We start from the raw sequence: 19906 nt of genomic DNA on the forward strand, positions 1-19906 counted from the left end.
CAGAGGACCCCTGAGACCTCCCCAAGAGAGATATTAAACAACCTGAGTTAATTTGGCATGTTAAACTACATGGGAAGTGCTGTCAGAAAGAGTGATGAATCTTTCCAAGTTATATTATATGGTGGATGTTACTGTAAGGTATAGTTTGAGCCGAGGCAGAAAAGGAGAGAGATGGCATTTGTAGTTGGGCAGGGGCTGATAAGTCCCAGATAGATACAACCAGCCTGGAGCCTCACAGCAGGACCTAAAGTTCGGTTTTGTTTTCTCCGAAGTTAGATGATTCAGCAAGGGCCTTTGAGACTGTTGTTTTCTTTTCTAGGCCCAAAGACTCCTTCAGTTACTAATATAGGTATCCTAGAAATTATGTGACATCCATGAAAATCTGATATGTTCTGGTAAAATGCTGTCAGTTATAATTCTAGTTATCATATTTATGTGTTTTAAGTCACAGAAGTTACCAGAATACTTTGTCAATTTCTGTCTAATCAGGTTTGAAACATTGCATCTATGGTTTCACACTGATGCCTTTGCCAAAATACTGCTACTTCAAATTATCTGTGGAAAAGACTTTTCTAAGCTTACCTGTAAACAATTTTGTTTGTTTGTTACCTGGTAAGCTGGTACCAGACTGGAATTTAGTCTCCTTTCTAGGTTAAGAGAACAAACTTTCCTTAGAATGCAGCTTTCGATCACAGATGATGAATTTCTTTACCTTTCAGTGACTTATGTTTGTTTTTATCATCTGTTTTTTACTTCGGTAAAGAAAATAAACATTATTTAAGATTATGGTACATGTAGGATGGACCAAGCTTTCCCCATTTCTGCAAATTCCCTGAAGTCCTCAGATTCTTCTCATGGGACCAAGGTCTCGCTTCCCTCCAGAAGGACAGTCCAAGCTTTTGATCAGTTGATCTGCCCCTGATATCAGAGTCAAGTTGAGCACGAATTGGTCTATAATTTAGGCATAAACTATGACTACATCAAGGAAAGATGACTTTTTGTTGCAGGATGGCCATGATATTCCTTGGACTTCAGAGAAAATTGTTTAAAATAAAACTTTTTTTCTTTGGAAACTGCAAAGCCAGTTCTTTTAGCATATGCAATTGAAAACATCTAGGTTGTTAGGTCCGTTTTAATTCCAGTCCCAAAGAAAGGCAATGACAAAGCATGTTCAAACTGCCACACAATTGGACTCATCTCACACGCTAGTAAAGTAATGATCAAAATTCTCCAAGCCAGGCTTCAGCAATACATCAACCGTGAACTTCCAAATGTTTAAGATGGATTTAGAAAAGGCAGAGGAACCAGAGACCAAATTGCAAACATCCACTGGATCATTGAAAAAGCAAGAGAGTTACATAAAAACATTTATTTCTGCTTTATTAACTATGCCAAAGCCTTTGACTGCATGTATCCCAATAATCTGGTGAAAATTCTGAAAAAGATGGGAATGCCAGACCACCTGACCTGCCTCTTAAGAAATCTGTATGCAGGTCAGCAAGAAACAGCTAGAACTGGACATGGAACAACAGATTGCTTCCAAATAGAAAAAGGAATATGTCAAGGCTGTATATTGCCACCCTGCTTATTTAACTTACATGCAGAGTACATCGTGAGAAACACTGGGCTGGATGAAGCACAAGCTGGAATCAAGATTGCAGGGAGAAATATCAATCACCTCAGATATGCAGATGACACCACCCTTATGGCAGAAAGTGAAGAAGAAATAAAAAGCCTTTTGATGAAAGTGAAAGAGGAGAGTGAAAAAGTTGGTTTAAAGCTCAACATTCAGAAAACAAAGATCATGGCATCCAGTCCCATCACTTCATGGGAAATAGATGGGGAAACAGTGGAAACAGTGTCAGACTTTATTTTGGGGGGCTCCAAAATCACTGCAGATAGTGACTGCAGCCATGAAATTAAAAGACTCTTACTCCTTGGAAGAAAAGTTATGACCAACCTAGATAGCATATTGAAAAGCAGAGACATTACTTTGCCAACAAAGGTGTGTCTAGTCAAGGCTATGGTTTTTCCAGTGGTCATGTATGGATGTGAGAGTTGGACTGTGAAGAAAGCTGAGCGCTGAAGAATTGATGCTTTTGAACTGTGGTGTTGGAGAAGATTCTTGAGAGTCCCTTGGACTGCAAGGAGATCCAACCAGTCCATTCTGAAGGAGATCAGCCCTGGGATTTCTTTGGAAGGAATGATGCTAAAGCTGAAACTCCAATACTTTGGCCACCTCATGCGAAGAGCTGACTCATTGGAAAAGACTCTGATGCTGGGAGGGATTGGGGGCAGGAGGAGAAGGGGACAACAGAGGATGAGATGGCTGGATGGCATCACTGACTCAATGGATGTGAGTCTGAGTGAACTCCAAGAGTTGGTGATGGACAGGGAGGCCTGGCGTGCTGCAATTCATTGGGTCGCAAAGAGTTGGACACGACTGAGTGACTGAACTGAACTGAATTGAGGACTAAAAATATTGATATAATACTCATAAATCATATTGGTATGTGTGGTTGTCACATAGGATTCACAGGAGACTTAAATTCACAGTTGTCAATGTAAAGGATTAATTCTACTTAGCTTCTTCATGAATCTATATCATGAATGAAGAGCTTTTCTCAACACATTTCACTGAGGGAATGAGAAGGATGATAGGCATAATACTATGCTTCAACTCATGTATTTCTAAGCATTGCTCACAATACAGATCTAATTTTCAACATAAGGGTTTTTTCAGTGTCCTTGAACAGCATTTGTTTTTCTGTTCAGTTCAGTTCAGTTCAGTCACTCAGTCGTGTCTGACTCTGCAACCTCAGTGAACCGCAGCACACCAGGCCTCCCTATCCATCACCATCTCCCAGAGTTTATCCAGACTCGTGTCCGTTGAGTCAGTGATACCATCTAACCATCTCATCCTCTGTCATCACCTTCTCCTCCTGACTTCAATCTTTCCCAACACCAGGGTCTTTTCAAATGAGTCAGCTCTTTGCATCAGGTGGCCAAAATATTGGAGTTTCAGCTTCAACATCAGTCCTTCCAATGAACACCATAACTTATTTCCTTTAGTATGGACTGACTGGTTGGATTTCCTTGCAGTCCCAGGGACTCTCAAGGGTCTTCTCCAACACCACAGTTCAAAAGCATCCATTCTTCTGCATTCAGCTTTCTTTATAGTGCACCTATATATTCTGTATACAGAAGAAAAACATTCATGAGTATAAAACTTTTCACATAAAACGAGTGTATGAATTATTATCCTCCCGACCCAGGGATCAAACCCACATCACTTCCATCTCCTGCACTGGTAGGCAGATTATTTACCGACGGTGCTACCTAGGAATCGAGAACATTTCAAGAAACACTGTTATCAGCTTCTCCTGTTCATGACCGAAGTAGGAGAAAGAACACTGGAAGAAGTACCGTAAGCGTATTATTTAGTCAAGGAACTGCTATGCTGGGTACTCCAGTTATTACTGGGGCAAGTCAGTTCCTCCAATGATGAGCGGTATAACTGAAAAATTCTTACATATCCATGGGATGTGATGTTTATGTGATAAATGTGTGCATCTTATGCTACTGCTTCAGGTATGCGTACTTCAGCCTGAAGGACTGCACTTAAAGGGATGCCTACTATCCCAGTTCAAGCAACAGATACTGAAGTGCAGATCATTGTCCTTTGTTGAAAATGATCAGCAGTTTGTCAACATATGTAACATGCCAGGGCAAGCCTTGGCATGCAACTCTAAAAACAGGTTAGGCCCTCTTTTTGCCAAGCTTTGCGATAAAATACAAAAAAAAAAAAAAAAAAAAAACAAAGAAAAATAGCAACGATTTTGTCAGGACTTCCTCACCTTTTCTTTCTGGATGGCAAGAAGCAGACACTGAGGCCAGATGACTGCAGGATTTAATTGTGAACTAACATTGGGTGGGGTGAAAGCTCATCACTCTAGTGAGAATGTAGCTCAATTAAACCGTTTGACTTTCACTCACTTCATGTACATAGAGTTCTATCATCCTTCGTTAAGGAATTCAACTACTTTCTTACACCTTCACAATCTCTTGGTTTATACGAATGTCAATTCCTAGTCCAGCACTTATACAATGAGTGTTACAGGTAGTAATAGTGCATAAATGATGATGAGCAATGACAGGAAGTTTATTTATTCTCTGTTTGACTTCTCTACTTTTATATAACCAAGCAGTAAAATATACTTACGGATGTGAATATTTTAGTGGCATGTATTAATACATGTTGACTAGTGCTATGATAGCTCATAGTGTTGGCACAATAATTATCATGGTACTATGTCTTTGTCACATATTCCTTTTGAGATTCTGTTCCATTATACACTATCATAAGATATTCAATACACTTTCCTAAACTATACTGTCGGTCCTTGTGGTTTCTTTCATATATAGTATTATGTATTTGTTAATAATTCAAACAAAAACTGGTATACAAATATTCATAGCGACCATATTCACAATAGCCCAAAAGTAGAACCCATTCAAGTGTCCATCGGTGGGGGAATGAACATGCAACACAGGGTATATTCAAAAGCTTGAACAGTATTCGACTATACAAAAAGATGAACTGAAATGGTTCTGCCACTGCACAAGACTTTACAGAAATTACTCCAAAACTAATACATGGAATAAATTGATATTTCAATTCTAATTCATGCTATGTACCCAAAAGGTTTGGAACAGGGGGCTGAAAAAATGCATATTTCTGCAGTCATAGTCACAACAGCATGATTCTTACTGGCCAACAAACAGAAGCAATCTAAGTGTCCATGGACAGCCAACTCCATAAACAAACTGTGGTATGCACACAATGGAATCTGATTCGGCCCTTCAAAGTTGGTAATTCTGACAATGCTACAATGTGGACGAACCTTACAGTCATTATATTAAGTGAAATAAACCAGACAAGAAAAGAACAAACGTTCTGTGATTCCACTAGTATGAGATATCCAAACAAGTCAAATCCAAAGCCAGAAGAAGCAGAAAGTGATTCCCAGGGATTGAAGATGGTTCGTGCTTCATGGAACCCACCCAGTTTCCCTTGGGGAAACTGATTTTCCATGACATCTCCAAAACCAATTATACAAATAATTGGAAGCCATATCCAGTCAAATGAATGTAGACGTAATTTTACAATTTACACCAACCTCACTCAAACTTCTCAACAGACAAAAAGCAAAACTGTATCTATGGCACCTCACTTTTGCTTAAAACTGTATCTACAGTACCTTAGTTTTGCTTATGAAATTTAACCAAAAAACAAAACAAAACGCTAAAATCTATCCAAAAAAGAACATAAAATTTATACCATGAACTTTAAAAAAGTATAAATTTAAACTGTGAAAAACCGTATTCACAAAACTTAAACACTAGCCACAGAAAAATATATTTACAAAATACATATTTGATAAAACATTGTACTCCAACTATATCAAAAAATCTGGAACAAACAACCTCATTAAAAAATGTATAAATCTGAATTCCTGGCCAAAGAAAAGATACAGATAGTAAATCAGCATATCAAAAATACTCAAAATCATATATCATTAGGAAATTACAAACTAAAACAACAGTGAAGCAGCACTGCACACCTATTAGATCTAGCAAACTCAAAAAAAAGGGCAGGGGCGGGGCTTCTCTGGTGGCTCAGTGGTAAAGAATCTGCCTGACGATGCAAGACACTCAAGTTCAATCCCTTACCCAGGAAGATGCCACATGCCACAGAAACTTAGCTGGACAAGGCTAAGTTTCCCACAGCTAAACAAGGCTCACCAGTGACCAGAACACTACACGTCTACTACACGTCTAGCACTTAGTAAACAGCTTTGAAAAAGTGACCAGACAAAAAGTATCACACAGTTATACACAGCAGCTCAACTTGTAACAGCTAAAAACTTTCAAATATCAGGATGTCTTCGGTAGATGACTGTGTAAGCAAACTGGGATACATCCAAAGTGAAGGGGAGCACATGCTACCCCAAAATATACCTCTACAGCGTGAGAATTAGTTGGACCTAATTATTTTTTTTTTAAGAGGACACAAGATCATCTCTGAAACCCAAGTTCAAGACGGCTCTTCTGTGAGTCATATTTAAAAGAGAAATCTCATTTCAAAGGAATCCTCGGTATATACCAGATGGAAGGATGGCAGTCTTGTGAAGCTAGTTTTTTTTTTCTCAATAGGGAAAGCTAAGATGTAAATCTGTAGAACAACCATATCCTTCCTTTCCTTCGGTTTTATTTTTTTAATATTTGTTTTTTTGTTTGGCTGCACCAGGTCGACCTTCGTTGAAGCAAGCCAGATATTTAGCTACAGCATGCAAACTCTTCGTTGTGGCATGGGAGATCTAGTTCTTGGATCAGGGATTGAACCTGGGCCTCCTTCTTTGGGAGTGTCCAGTCTCTGCAACTGGACCACCAGGAAGCCCGTTTTGTTTTTAGATGAAGATGGTATCTAAGGTGATATCTTGGGCCATTTCAGTCACTGACTCAGTTTCCTGAGTTTCTACAAACCACATACAAGGTACACATTATTAAACTGGTTTGCAAAACAAGTAAAGGTAATTCATACTACAATACTGTATGCTTACAAATATCTAAATGGTAATTGGCATGTTATTTATTTTTAATTACTATGGGGAAAAAAAGAATGCAGGATTCATACAGGTTACAACATGAATAAACATTAAAACCATCTTTAGTGAAAAAAAACCATATAGAAAAGGCCACCCAGATCCCATATTCACCATGTCTACTTTAAATCCATCAAGTTTGTCCAAATCACTGAAAATCTCAGTAACACTCTAAAAAAAAGGATGAGGAAAAGGATGGGAAGAAAAGATATATTCATGCAATTGAACAATTGCTCAAAGGGAAGTGGGGCTGTGGATAACATTATAATGTAGAAACCACATGATTTCCTGATTTTGGAGGTAATGTGCTGGTTCTGCAGGAGGATGCACCCATTTTGGATAAAACACATAGAGTATTTTAGATGATGTAGCAAATGTGAGCACTTTTCCCCATTATCAGGAGTTTTCTGTACATTTTAAATTACCAGAAAGTAAGTTATGCTTCAAAACAACCAAGTCAATACCATAAAAGAAAATCAGACTAGACAGGCATGAAACTTTCTTATAGAGGCCAAGACTTACCCAGATGAAGTTCAAGGGAAGCTGTGATGCTCACTGCCCTCGAATGAGTCCACATGGAATGAAGAAGTACTGTGGGAAGTCTATTAGTAACCACCATGCCTTGGGTCCTCTGGATGAACTATTGCAGGAGAAACAGATTTTATAAATAAAATGTTCCCCGTAACTTCACAAAAAGTTTTTAGATTACATTCAGTATAGTTGAATATCTTCAGATAAATTTACAATCATATGAAATACTACAATTTACAATCTCAATCAATATACAAAAATCACTTGTGTTTATATACATTAATAACAATCAGAAACAAAAATTAAGAAAATCCCACTTATAATTGCATCAAAAAGAATAAAACATCTAGTAACAAACTTAATCAAGGGCATAAAAGACCAGTAGTCAGAAAACTAGAAAGTACTGATGAAGAAACCAAAGAAAACACAAATAAACAGAAAACTATTCCACGCTCATGCACTGGGACAATGAGGAATTAAAATGTCCATTCCAAACAAAGCCATCAACAAATACACTGACTGCAATCACAAAATAATATTCAATGGCATTTTTCACAGAAATAGAAATATTCCTAATATTCAGTTCAGTTGCTGTCATATCCGACTTTTTGCGACCCCATGAATCACAGCACGCCAGGCTTTCCTGTCCATCACCAACTCCCGGAATTCACTCAGACTCACGTCCATCAACTCAGTTATGCCATTCAGCCATCTCATCCTCTGTTATCCCCTTCTCCTCCTGCCCCCAATCCTTCCCAGCATCAGAGTCTTTTTCAATGAGTCAACTCTTCGCATGAGGTGGCCAAAGTACTGGAGTTTCAGCTTTAGCATCATTCCTTCCAAAGAAATTCCAGGGCTGATCTCCTTCAGAATGGACTGGTTGGATCTCCTTGCAGTCCAAGGGACTCTCAAGAGTCTTCTCCAACACCACACTTCAAAAGCATCAATTCTTCGGCGCTCAGCCTTCTTCACAGTCCAACTCTCACATCCATACATGACTACAGGAAAAACCATAACCTTGACTAGACTGACCTTAGTCAGCAAAGTAATGTCTCTGCTTTTCAATATGCTATCTAGGTTGGTCATAACTTTTCTTCCAAGGAGTAAGAGTCTTTTAATTTCATGGCTGCATTCACCACTTGCAGTGATTTTGGAGCCCAAAAAATTAAGTCTGACACTGTTTCCACTGTTTCCCCATCTATTTCCCATGAAGTGATGGGACCGGATGCCATGATCTTCATGTTCTGAATGTTGAGCTTTAAGCCAACTTTTTCACTCTCCACTTTCACTTTCATCAAGAGGCTTTTTAATTCCTCTTCACTTTCTGCCATAAGGGTGGTGTTATGTGTATTTCTGAGGTTATTGATATTTCTCCCAGCAACCTTGATTCCAGCTTGTGTTTCTTCCAGTCCAGCGTTTCTCATGATGTACTCTGCATATAAGTTAAAAAAGCAGGGTGACAATCTACAGCCTTGACATATGCCTTTTCCTATTTGGAACCAGTCTGTTGTTCCATGTCCAGTTCTAACTGTTGCTTCCTGACCTGCATACAGATTTCTCAAGAGGCAGGTCAGGTGGTCTGGTATTTCTTTCGTGTAATGAGATAGGCAAAACACAACCTCAAATAATAATATGTCTAAGCATAAGTCTTAAGGAATACAGCTTTCTTTATTAAACAAGAAGTAAATTTTATTATTTTTTTTGTTTTTTTATTTTACTTTATAATACTGTATTGGTTTTGCCATACATCAACATCCATATATATGTGTTAATATACTGTATTGGTGTTTCTCTTTCTGGCTTACTTCGCTCTGTATAATTGGCTCCAGTTTTATCCACCTCATTAGAACTGATTCAAATGTGTTCTTTTTAATGGCTGAGTAATACTCCATTGTGTATAAGTACCACAGCTTTTTTATCCATTCTATTGTTTCCTCTATTTCTTTGCATTGATCGCTGAGGAAGACTTTCTTATCTCTTGCTATTCTTTGAAAATGTGCATTCAGATACTTGTATCTTTCCTTGTCTCCTTTGCTTTTTGCTTCTCTTCTTTTCACAGCTACTTGTAAGGCCTCCTCAGACAGCCATTTTGCTTTTTTGCATTTCTTTTCCATGGGGATTGTCTTGATCTCTGTCTCCTGTACAATATCACAAACCTCCGTCCATAGTTCATCAGGCACGCTATCTATCAGATCTGGTCCCTTAAATCTATTTCTCACTTCCACTGTATAACCATAAGGGATTTTATTTAGGTCATACCTGAACGCAGATGACACCACCCTTATGGCAGAAAGTGAAGAGGAACTAAAAAGCCGCTTGATGAAAGTGAAAGTGGAGAGTGAAAAAGTTGGCTTAAAGCTCAACATTCAGAACATGAAGATCATGGCATCCGGTCCCATCACTTCATGGGAAATAGATGGGGAAACAGGGGAAACAGTGTCAGACTTTATTTTGGGGGGCTTCAAAATCACTGCAGATGGTGATTGCAGCCATGAAATTAAAAGACGCTTACTCCTTGGAAGAAAAGTTATGACCAACCTAGATAGCATATTGAAAAGCAGAGACATTACTTTGCCGACTAAGGTCTGTCTAGTCAAGACTATGGTTTTTCCTGTACTCATGTATGGATGTGAGAGTTGGACTGTGAAGAAGGCTGAGCGCCGAAGAATTGATGCTTTTGAAGTGTGGTGTTGGAGAAGACTCTTGAGAGTCCCTTGGACTGCAAGGAGATCCAACCAGTCCATTCTGAAGGAGATCAGCCCTGGGATTTCTTTGGAAGGAATGATGCTAAAGCTGAAACTCCAGTACTTTGGCCACCTCATGCGAAGAGTTGACTCATTGGAAAAGACTCTGATGCTGGGAAGGATTGGGGGCAGGAGGAGAAGGGGACAACAGAGGATGAGATGGCTGGATGGCATCACTGACTTGATGGATGTGAGTCTGAGTGAACTCCAGGAGTTGGTGATGGACAGGGAGGCCTGGTGTGCTACGATTCATTGGGTCGCAAAGGGTTGGACACGACTGAGTGACTGAACTGAACTGAACTGAATGGTCTAGTGGTTTTCCCTACTTTCTTCAATTTAAGTCTGAATTTGGCAATAAGGAGTTCATGATCTGAACCACAGTCAGCTTCTGGTCTTGTTTTTGTTGACTGTATAGAGCTTCTCCATCTTTGGCTGCAAAGAATATAATCAATCTGATTTCGGTGTTGACCATCTGTTGATGTCCATGTGTAGAGTCTTTTCTTGTGTTGTTGGAAGACGGTGTTTACTATGAGCAAACATAGCATTTTGAATTTTCTTGGCAAAACTCTATTAGTCTTTGTCCTGCTTCATTTCACGTTCCAAGGCCAAATTTGCCTGTTACTCCAGGTGTTTCTTGACTTTCTACTTTTGCATTCCAGTCCCCTAGAATGAAAAGGACATCTCTTTGGGGTGTTAGTTCTAAAAGGTCTTGTAGGTCTTCATAGAATCATTCAACTTCAGCTTCTTCAGCGTTACTGGTTGGGGCATAGACTTAGATACTGTGATACTGAATGGTTTGCCTTGGAAACAAACAGAGATCATTCTGTTGTTTTTGAGATTGCATCCAAGTACTGCATTTTGGACTCTTTTGTTGACCATGATGGCTACTCCATTTCTTCTAAGGGATTCCTGCCTGCAGTAGTAGATATAATGGTCACCTGAGTTAAATTCACCCATTCCAGTCCATTTTAGTTCACTGATTCCTAGAATGTTGACTTTCACTCTTGCCATCTCCTGTTTGACTACTTCCAATTTGCCTTGATTCATGGACCTGACATTCCAGGTTCCTATGCAATATTGCTCTTTACAGCATCGGACCTTGCTTCTATCACCAGTCACATCCACAGCTGGGTATTGTTTTGCCTTTGGCTCCATCCCTTCATTCTTTCTGGAGTTATTTTTCCACTGATCTCCAGTAGTATATTGGGCACCTACCGACTTGAGGAGTTCCTCTTTCAGTATGCTGTCATTTTGCCTTTTCATACTGTTCATGGGGTTCTCAAGGTAAGAATACTGAAGTGGTTTGCCATTCCCTTCTCCAGTGGATCACATTCTGTCAGATCTCTCCACCATGAACTGCCCATGTTGGGTGGCCCCACGGGAATGGCTTAGTTTCATTGAGTTAAACAAGGCTGTGGTCCTAGTGCAATTAGATTGACTAGTTTTCTGTGAGTATAGTTTCAGTGTGTCTGCCCTCTGATGCCCTCTTGCAACACCTACCGTCTTACTTGGGTTTCTCTTACCTTGGACGTGGAGTATCTCTTCATGGCTGCTCCAGCGAAGTGTAGCCGCTGCTCCTTACCTTGACAAACCTAGATAGCATACTAAAAAGCAGAGACATTACTTTGCCAACAAAGGTCCGTCTAGTCAAGGCTATGGTTTTTCCAGTAGTCATGTATGAATGTTAGAGTTGGACTGTGAAGAAAGCTGAGTGCCGAAAAACTGATGCTTTTGAACTGTGGTGTTGGAGAAGACTCTTGAGAGTCCCTTGGACTGCAAGGAGACCCAACCAGTCCATCCTAAAGGAGATCAGTTCTGGGTGTTCATTGGAAGGACTGATATTAAAGCTGAAACTCCAGTACCTTGGCCACCTCATGTGAAGAGTTGACTCATTGGAAAAGACTCTGATGCTGGGAGGGATTGGGGGCAGGAGGAAAAGAGGACAACAGAGGATAAGATGGCTGGATGGCATCACCGACTCAATGGACATGAGTTTGAGTCGACTCCGGGAGTTGGTGATGGACAATGAGGCCTAGCGTGCTGCAATTCATGGGGCTGCAAAGAGTCGGACATGACTGAGCAACTGAAATGAACTGAAGAATTATATAACAACAATGTATCCTGCTTATTGATATGCTTTTCCTTCTTGAGAACCTTCTAACTAATCCTGCTATCTTAAAATGTATATTATGGGAGTGGGTCTGGTAAGATATTTCTATTGCTAGTTCTAATCCTGTCATAAAATGTAAATCGTGGGAGTGGGTCTAGTAAGACCTTTGAGACAGTCTTTTGATTTATTGTAATAATTAATTAAAATGCATATGAAAAGTATATAAAACTATAAAAGCACCCTCTGTCCCCCTTCTGATGTCTGTGTCAGAAGTTTTCTCTCTCCTTTTTTATACTTTAATAAAACTCTTCTACACAAAAGCTCTTGAGTGATCAAGACTGGCTCCTGGTCCCAAGGCGAAGTTTTCAGAGGTCATGAATCCAGCGTCGTTCACAGTGAGCTGTCAGATGTTCTGTGCCAAATATATACTCCTTAATCACAACTCAAATTCTTAGCCTGTGACTTGAATTGTAGATAGTTTTTACCCAGTTTATTGTCCTAAAACTTTTGTCATGATCGCCTTACAAAAGTTTTTTCCCAGGGGGAAATTTTAATTTCTATGCAGTTAAATATATCAGGCTTTTCACTTATGGCTTCTATGCCAATCCTAAAAGTCTTAGACTTCACCTCTCTGAAATGATTGTAAAAACATAACCATTGTTTATTTCTAATATTTTAATAGTTTCATTTTAATACATTAATCTTTGAATTAGCTGGATTTAGAAGTTATGAATTTTAAGATAGAGATAATAACCTTAGTTTTTTCTTTGGTGTTTTACCCAGTGGTTTTAATATCATTTAGTGATTGAGCTAACTTTTCTGTGGTGATTTTAAGTGTCACTTTTATATATTAAGGCAGTAAAGCGTCTGTCTACAATGCGGCAGACCCAGGTTCGATCCCTGGGTTGGGAAGATCCCCTGGAGAAGGAAATGGCAATCCACTCCAAGACTATTGCCTGAAAAATCCCATGGACAGAGGAGCCTGGTAGGCTACAGTCCATGGGGTCACAAAGAGTCGGACACGACTGAGCGACTTCACTTTCACTTTTCTTTTCTTTATATACTAAATTCCCATACACACTTTGGGCTATTTCTCTACTTCCTATTCCATTTCTTTCATCTGATTATTAATGGACAGTATTTAACTGTTGCTGTTATTATAATAATGAGTCAAGTTTTCTTTAGCATTAGTCCTCTCATAGATTGCCTGGACAAAAATAGACATGTTTATAGTGTCAAGACTCTGAGGACATGCCATGCCTTTTCAAGTCTTCTTTTGTAACTTTTAGTAATATTCTTAAGTTTTCTTCAAAAGGATTTGGATTATTTAATCTTTGTTCATTGTTATTACAGATGAGGTCTGTTCTTGAATTGTATGTTCTAACAGGTACTTATCTGTATAAAGCAATGAATTTTTATGTATTAAATTTCCAGCTATCTTACTGCATGCTCCTATTTCTATTGTTTTCCAGGAATTCCAAAAGCATATTTATATACTCACAGGTAGCAAAAACATCATAGAATTCTTTTTGTGGTTGTCCAGTCACTGTAATTCTTTTCTGTTTCATTAAAGTGAATATTGATTAGAAATTATTATGGGGGGAAAAAAGACAACCATTCAAAGAGAGGGTCTGAACTAGGCAAGATGCATGAACCAAGTACCTATTATGGTCCTGTGAAAATGTCCTTCCTTAATTTATTTTTATCTATATTTTTAATAACAGTTTTTCTAGTAGGATTTTTGGAGTTTTCCTGGTATTCAATCATATAATTCACCCCTAAAAGATGATGTTAAACTGCTGCACTCAATATGCCAGCAAATTTGGAAAATTCAGCAGTGGCCACAGGACTAAAAAAGGTCAGTTTTCACTCCAAAACCAAAGAAAGGCAATGCCAAAAAATGTTCAAACTACTGCACAATTGCACTCATCTAAAACACCAGCAAAGTAATGTTCAAAATTCTCCAAGTTAGGTTTCAGCAGTGCGTGAACCAAGAACTTCCAGATGTTCAAGCGGGATTCAGAAAAGACAGTGGAACCAGAGATCAAATTGCCAACATCCACTGAATCATAGAAAAAGCAAGAGAATTCCAGAAAACTATCTACTTCTGCTTCATTGACTAGGCCAAAGCCTTTGACTGTGTGGATCACAACAAACTGTGCAAAATTCTTAAAGAAATGGGAATACCAGACCACCTGACCTGCCTCCTGAGAAATCTATATGTTGGTCAAGAAGAACTGGACATGGAACAATGGACTGGTTCCAAATTGGGAAAGGAGTACATCAATGCTGTATATTGTCACCTTGCTTATTTAACTTATATTCAGAGTACATCATGCAAAATTTCAGACTGGATGAAGCACAGGCTAGAATCAAGACTGCAGGGAGAAATATCAATAACCTCAGATATGCAGATGACACCACTCTTTTGGTAGAAAGTGAAGAGGAACTAAAGAGCCTCTTGATGAAGATGAAAGAGGAGAGTGAAAAAATTAAAACTCAACATTCAAAAAACCAAGATCATGGTGCCTGGTCCCATCATTTCATGGCAAATAGATGGGGAAACAGTAGAAACAGTGAGAGACTTTATTTGGGGGGGCTCCAAAATCACTGCAGATGGTGACTGCAGCCATAAAATCAAAAGATGCATGTTCCTTGGAAGAAAAGCTATGACCAACCTAGACACCGTATTAAAAAGGAGAAACATTACTTTGCTGACGAAGATCCATCTAGTCAAAGCTATGGTTTTTCCAGTAGTCATGCATGGATGTGAGAGTTGAACCATAAATAAAGCTGAGCATCAAAGAATTGAAGCTTTTGAACTGTGGTGTTTGAGAAGGCTCTTGAGAGTCCCTCGTACTACAAGGAGATCAAACCAGTCCATTCCAAAGGAAATCAGTCCTGAATATTCATTGGAAGAACTGACGCTGAAGCTGAAACTCCAATACTTTGGCCACTTGATGTGAAGAACTGACTCACTGGGAAAAGACCGTGACGCTTCGAAAGATTGAAGGCAGAGGAGAAGGGGACAACAGCGGATGAGATGGTTGGATGGCATCACCGACTCAATGGACATGAGTTTGAGCAAGATCCAGGAGTTTGTGATGGACAGAGAAGACTGGCCTGCTGCAGTTGATGAGGTCACAAAGAGTCAGACATGGCTGAGCTACTGAACTGAACTGAACTGAATCATATAGTCTGGAAGTAATGGTAATTTTCATTGCTTTTTCCATCTATAAAGATCCATATACTTTTTCTCATCTGAATATTTTGTTGGAACCTCCAGAATGATAATGTATGGATATTGTCTTAATTCTAATGTTAATGGGAACACCTGAGGTTTTCTACTACCCTTGTCTGTTTTCTGTTGCATTCTTTTCAAAATGAAAATGTTAAATAAGCATGTTTGACTATTACATTGTAAATATTTTCCCCACATATTTTTAATTTTATATATGGCACCAGACATCTTCTATATCAGTGTATATCTGTATATATATACACAATATATATATATAACATTATGTTTATATATATACTTAATCCCCTGAAACTATTTCAGTGTATTATGAAAGTTTTCACTCTTATAATCATTACTGCCATGATTTTACATGTCTTTGTGCACTTGTGAATAATGTAGGAAAATGGTTGGGTTTTTTTTTTTACTTTTAAATCTTTGTTACATCTTAAATTAATATGTTACCTTCGAGTCAGGGGAGAGAAAAAGTAAGCAAGTAAATTACATAATATGGAAGATGGAAAGTGCAATGGGAGGAAAACAAACAAGATGTAGGGGAAGAAAAATCTTCTCTCTTTCCCTCTTTGTTCTTTTTGACTGGTTTAATAACATAATGGCTATAAGGCCATTAAATGAACAGGAGGAAAAAAATTTAATTGTGTACACACGGTAGCCCCATAAAAACATGACTTGTAAAGAAGTGACCAAGCAGTTAGCTACTCTTTTTAAAGAAACATTTACATTTATAAATGAAATCTCTATTTGTAAGGGTATTTCCTTCTCTGTGCCAGGACGAGGCAGATAGTTCTACATCTTATAATCTGACCAATGGAGAAGACAAAGAGCTAAATCTACATAACAATCATACTCTTGTTAGCTGTGCCTTTCCTGTAGCCTCCAATAACTGGCTTCCCCGCCCTTCAACATGTTCATTGGTCCTTTGCTAGAGGTATTTTAGGTGGTGGCTTGGGGCTTCCCTTGTGGCTCAACTGGTAAAGCATCTGTCTGCATGCGGAGACCTGGGTTCGATCTCTTGGTTGGGAAGATCCCCTGGAGGAGGGAAAGGCTACCCACGCCAGTATTCTGGCATGGAGAATTCCATGGAGTCCATGGGGTTGCAAAGAGTTGGACACGACCAAACGATTTTCACTCTGTGTCACTCTTGGGCCATTTTGGGATATTACTCAGTATTCCTGGGTATCTCCCATGTACACAGAAGGTATACATGCTGATAAAGTTTGGGTTTTTTTGGTCTCCTGTTTACTATCTTTTATTACAGTGAGTTCCCAGGAAAGAACCTAATAGGGCAGAGGGAAAATTATTTTTCCTTCCCTAAACAAGTTTTGTTTATTTATAGCCTTCTTGGCTCTAAATTCCATCTGATGATAAATATGACTTCTGGTCTCTTGGTGTTACCAGATCAATCCTGGGTCTGCTTGCCCACCATGCTGCAAAGCCAATCTAATGATACCAGGTTGTGGTGAAGAAAGTATAGCATTTATTTCGGGTCCAAGTAAGAATAATGGGCGGCTCATGCTCAAAAGACCCCCAGACGGCTTTCAGGGAAGGGTGTTTAAAGGCAACAATTGGGATGAGGGTTGCAGGGTACATGGCTTTCTTCTGATTGTCTGGTAGTCAGGTAACCAGGTGGTTTCAAGACTCTTAATTATCAGCCTACTGGTTCCAACCAGCCTTGGTCTACATACTCATCCTTAGCTTGTAGTGATCATCCTACATGTGGGTGCAGTCTTAGTTCCTGCATAAAAACTCAAAGATATGCATCAGATTGCTATGTATGTCACTTGGGGAGGAACCAGGGCTTTTTTTTAATCTCTGCACTATTATTTCTTGGGGCTTCCCTGGTGACTCAGACAGCCAATAATCTGCCTGCAATGCAGGAGACCCTGGTTTGATCCCTGGGTCAGGAAGATCGTCTGGAGAAGGAAATGGCAATCCTCTCCAGTACTCTTGCCTGGGAAATCCCCTGGACAGAGGAACCTATTGGGCTACAGTCCATGGGTCACAGAGTCGGACACAACTGAGTGACTAACACTGATGATGATGATTGTTTCTTGACTGCTTTTTGTGTCTGTATTCCCTCTCTCCACTAATTAGTAACTTCTTGTGCCTGCTCTTTGGAATGCAGGGAAGGCTTAGGAGATTAAAGCCTTTTTTCTATATAAAGAAGAAACAGGGGACACAAAGGGTCTTTTGAATCCAGGAGGGCCATACAGGGTCCTACTGTTTCACTGCTGAGGGGACGATACCTTTTACACAGCAGTTTTATCTCCTGCTTTCACAGAGACAAAGGAGAGTAAGAGCTTACTTCTTTTTTTTTTAAGTGACTCTTTTGAGTGGTGGGTTTTCTCTTGTGGGTTCTTTCCTGCAGGGGTTCTTTTTTTGCTGGGCCATGCAGCATGTGGGATCTTAGTTCCCCATCCAAGGTTCAAACCCATGCCCCCTGTAGTAGAAGGTAGAGTATAAACTACTCAACTGACCACCTGGTCAGTCCCAGGAGTTTACTTTTTTGTAAGTGATTGTTTCTCGATAACTTTAGTTCAAAATAACCAATATGCCAAACTGACAATTTCGAGGGGACATACATTCGGAACTCCTACAACATAAGGGAGATAGAGGGGCTGAGTGTGAGCGGGAGACCTTAATAAACAAGAGACATGTGAACACAGACTTGAAGGAGGTAAAGTTCCATAGGAGTCGATCTTTCTGGACAGAGGGAACAGGGGTGCAAAGTCCTGAGTTGGGGATGTGTCTCACAGTCCAGAAACAACATGACCGGAGCAGAGAAAGTGAAGGAAAAGCAGAGGTGGGTGGGAGCTGATTTTCTAGAGCCCTGGTGGTCACTGCCAGGGACTTGGATTTTTATTGAACATTTAGGACTCCCCTGGTGGCTCAGCAGTAAAGAATCTGCCTGCAATGCAGGAGACCTGGGTTCGACCCGTGGGTCAGGAAGATCCCCTGGAGAAGGGCGTGGCAACCCACTCTAGTATTCTTGCCTGGAGAATCCCCTGGACAGAGGAGCCTGGCAGGCTACAATCGAGGAATGAAGCAACTAAGCAGCAGGGAGACATCAGAGTTGCATGGTATATGTGTGCTTTAGCATGACCTCCTTGGCTGCTACACTAAATGTTGATGTTTGGGGTGGGGATATGTGGGGGAAGAGCATTGGTTAGAAGCTGAAAGGCCATGTAAGGGACTATTTCAACAATCCATGTGAAGGTGATGGATTCTGGCTCTATTTTAAAGGAAAAGCCAGCAAGGTTTGCTGATAGATTCTATGGGCATGTGAGAGGAAGAGGAGTTACCCTGGTGGAGATAGAGAAGGCTGTGTTGGAGGGCTTAGTTTAGCAAAATGCCTTTCAGGCATTGAAGTGGGGATCTAGAGGAGCAGCTGGGGATATGCATCTGGAGGTCAGGGAGGACACACCTGGAAGTGGCCAGCTTGTACATTCTGCTGTAGCCATGAAGTCAGCAAGAGCAAGAACTGATGGAGACGAAAGAGGACCAGGAGACACTAACATCAAGAAAAGTAGCCTGCAAAGGAGATAGGACAGGCCAGTGAAAAGGAAAATTAGGAGGTTGCAGTGTCCTGGAAGCCAGAGTAAAGAAAATCAAGTGAGGAGAGAGCAGGGAACTGAGAGGACCACGGCAGGCAGGCCGAGGAGGTATACTCAGTCCCAGGTAAGAGATATCCTACCCTTTGCCTTGATAAGAAGTTCCAGTAGAGTAGCTGGGTAAAAAGCTGGGTCAGAACAGAAAGAATGGGAAGGGACAATTTAGAGACATGTTTACTACAGTCTTCTTTAGAAAACCTAGGAAATGTCTTGAGATTTTTGTCATTTGTGATTGTCATATATTTGAGGTTTGTTTCCTCAAGAATTCAAGAGGCTGCCAGATGGGAGTTTTGTATTCAAGGCTCACAAGAGCATTTCTGATCAGGCTGTAAGACCACGAAACACTGGTATCTTCTGTAAAAAGTATGAAGCAGACATAAAGTTCATTTTCTCTGCCATTCAGTTTTCTGAATGTTTATAGGATACTGAAGCTAAATTCTTTCCATAAGTCATATTAACATTAAAATCTCCATGAGGCCTGATTTACAGAAAAAGAATTGTATTCTTCAAACCAGATACTGGCTTGTTTGTCTATGCATTCACTTCCACCTTCCCTCTATCTTACTCCTCCCAACCCCACCCCAGAATGTAGGTTCCATGACAACAGAAACCATCTCTGTCTAACTGACCCCTGTTGCGAACACCTACAACGCGTCCTGGTGCACACCAGCTCCCACAGAATGTAAGTATGAAATGAAATGAAATGCCTGTGTACAGACGTTACAGAATCGCAAGTCCATGTGCCCGATACACAGTAAGACCCATCAATATTAAAACATCAGAGTTCGGAACCGAGAAAAGTTTATTACACATTCATACAGGGATATGGGTGGCTCATGTCCTAAGAACCCCAAAATTACTGAAAACTTTTAGCAAGCCCCTTTAAAAGCAAAAGGTGAGGGAATGTTGTGGTGAGTTGTTGCAAACTTCTTGGTATCAGAATCTTTGTGATCAGGTCATGGTATGGTAATGACTTTCCTGTAAAG

This window comes from Capricornis sumatraensis, chromosome 17 (assembly GCF_032405125.1).
Source record: "Capricornis sumatraensis isolate serow.1 chromosome 17, serow.2, whole genome shotgun sequence".
NCBI classification, from domain to species: Eukaryota; Metazoa; Chordata; class Mammalia; order Artiodactyla; family Bovidae; genus Capricornis; species Capricornis sumatraensis.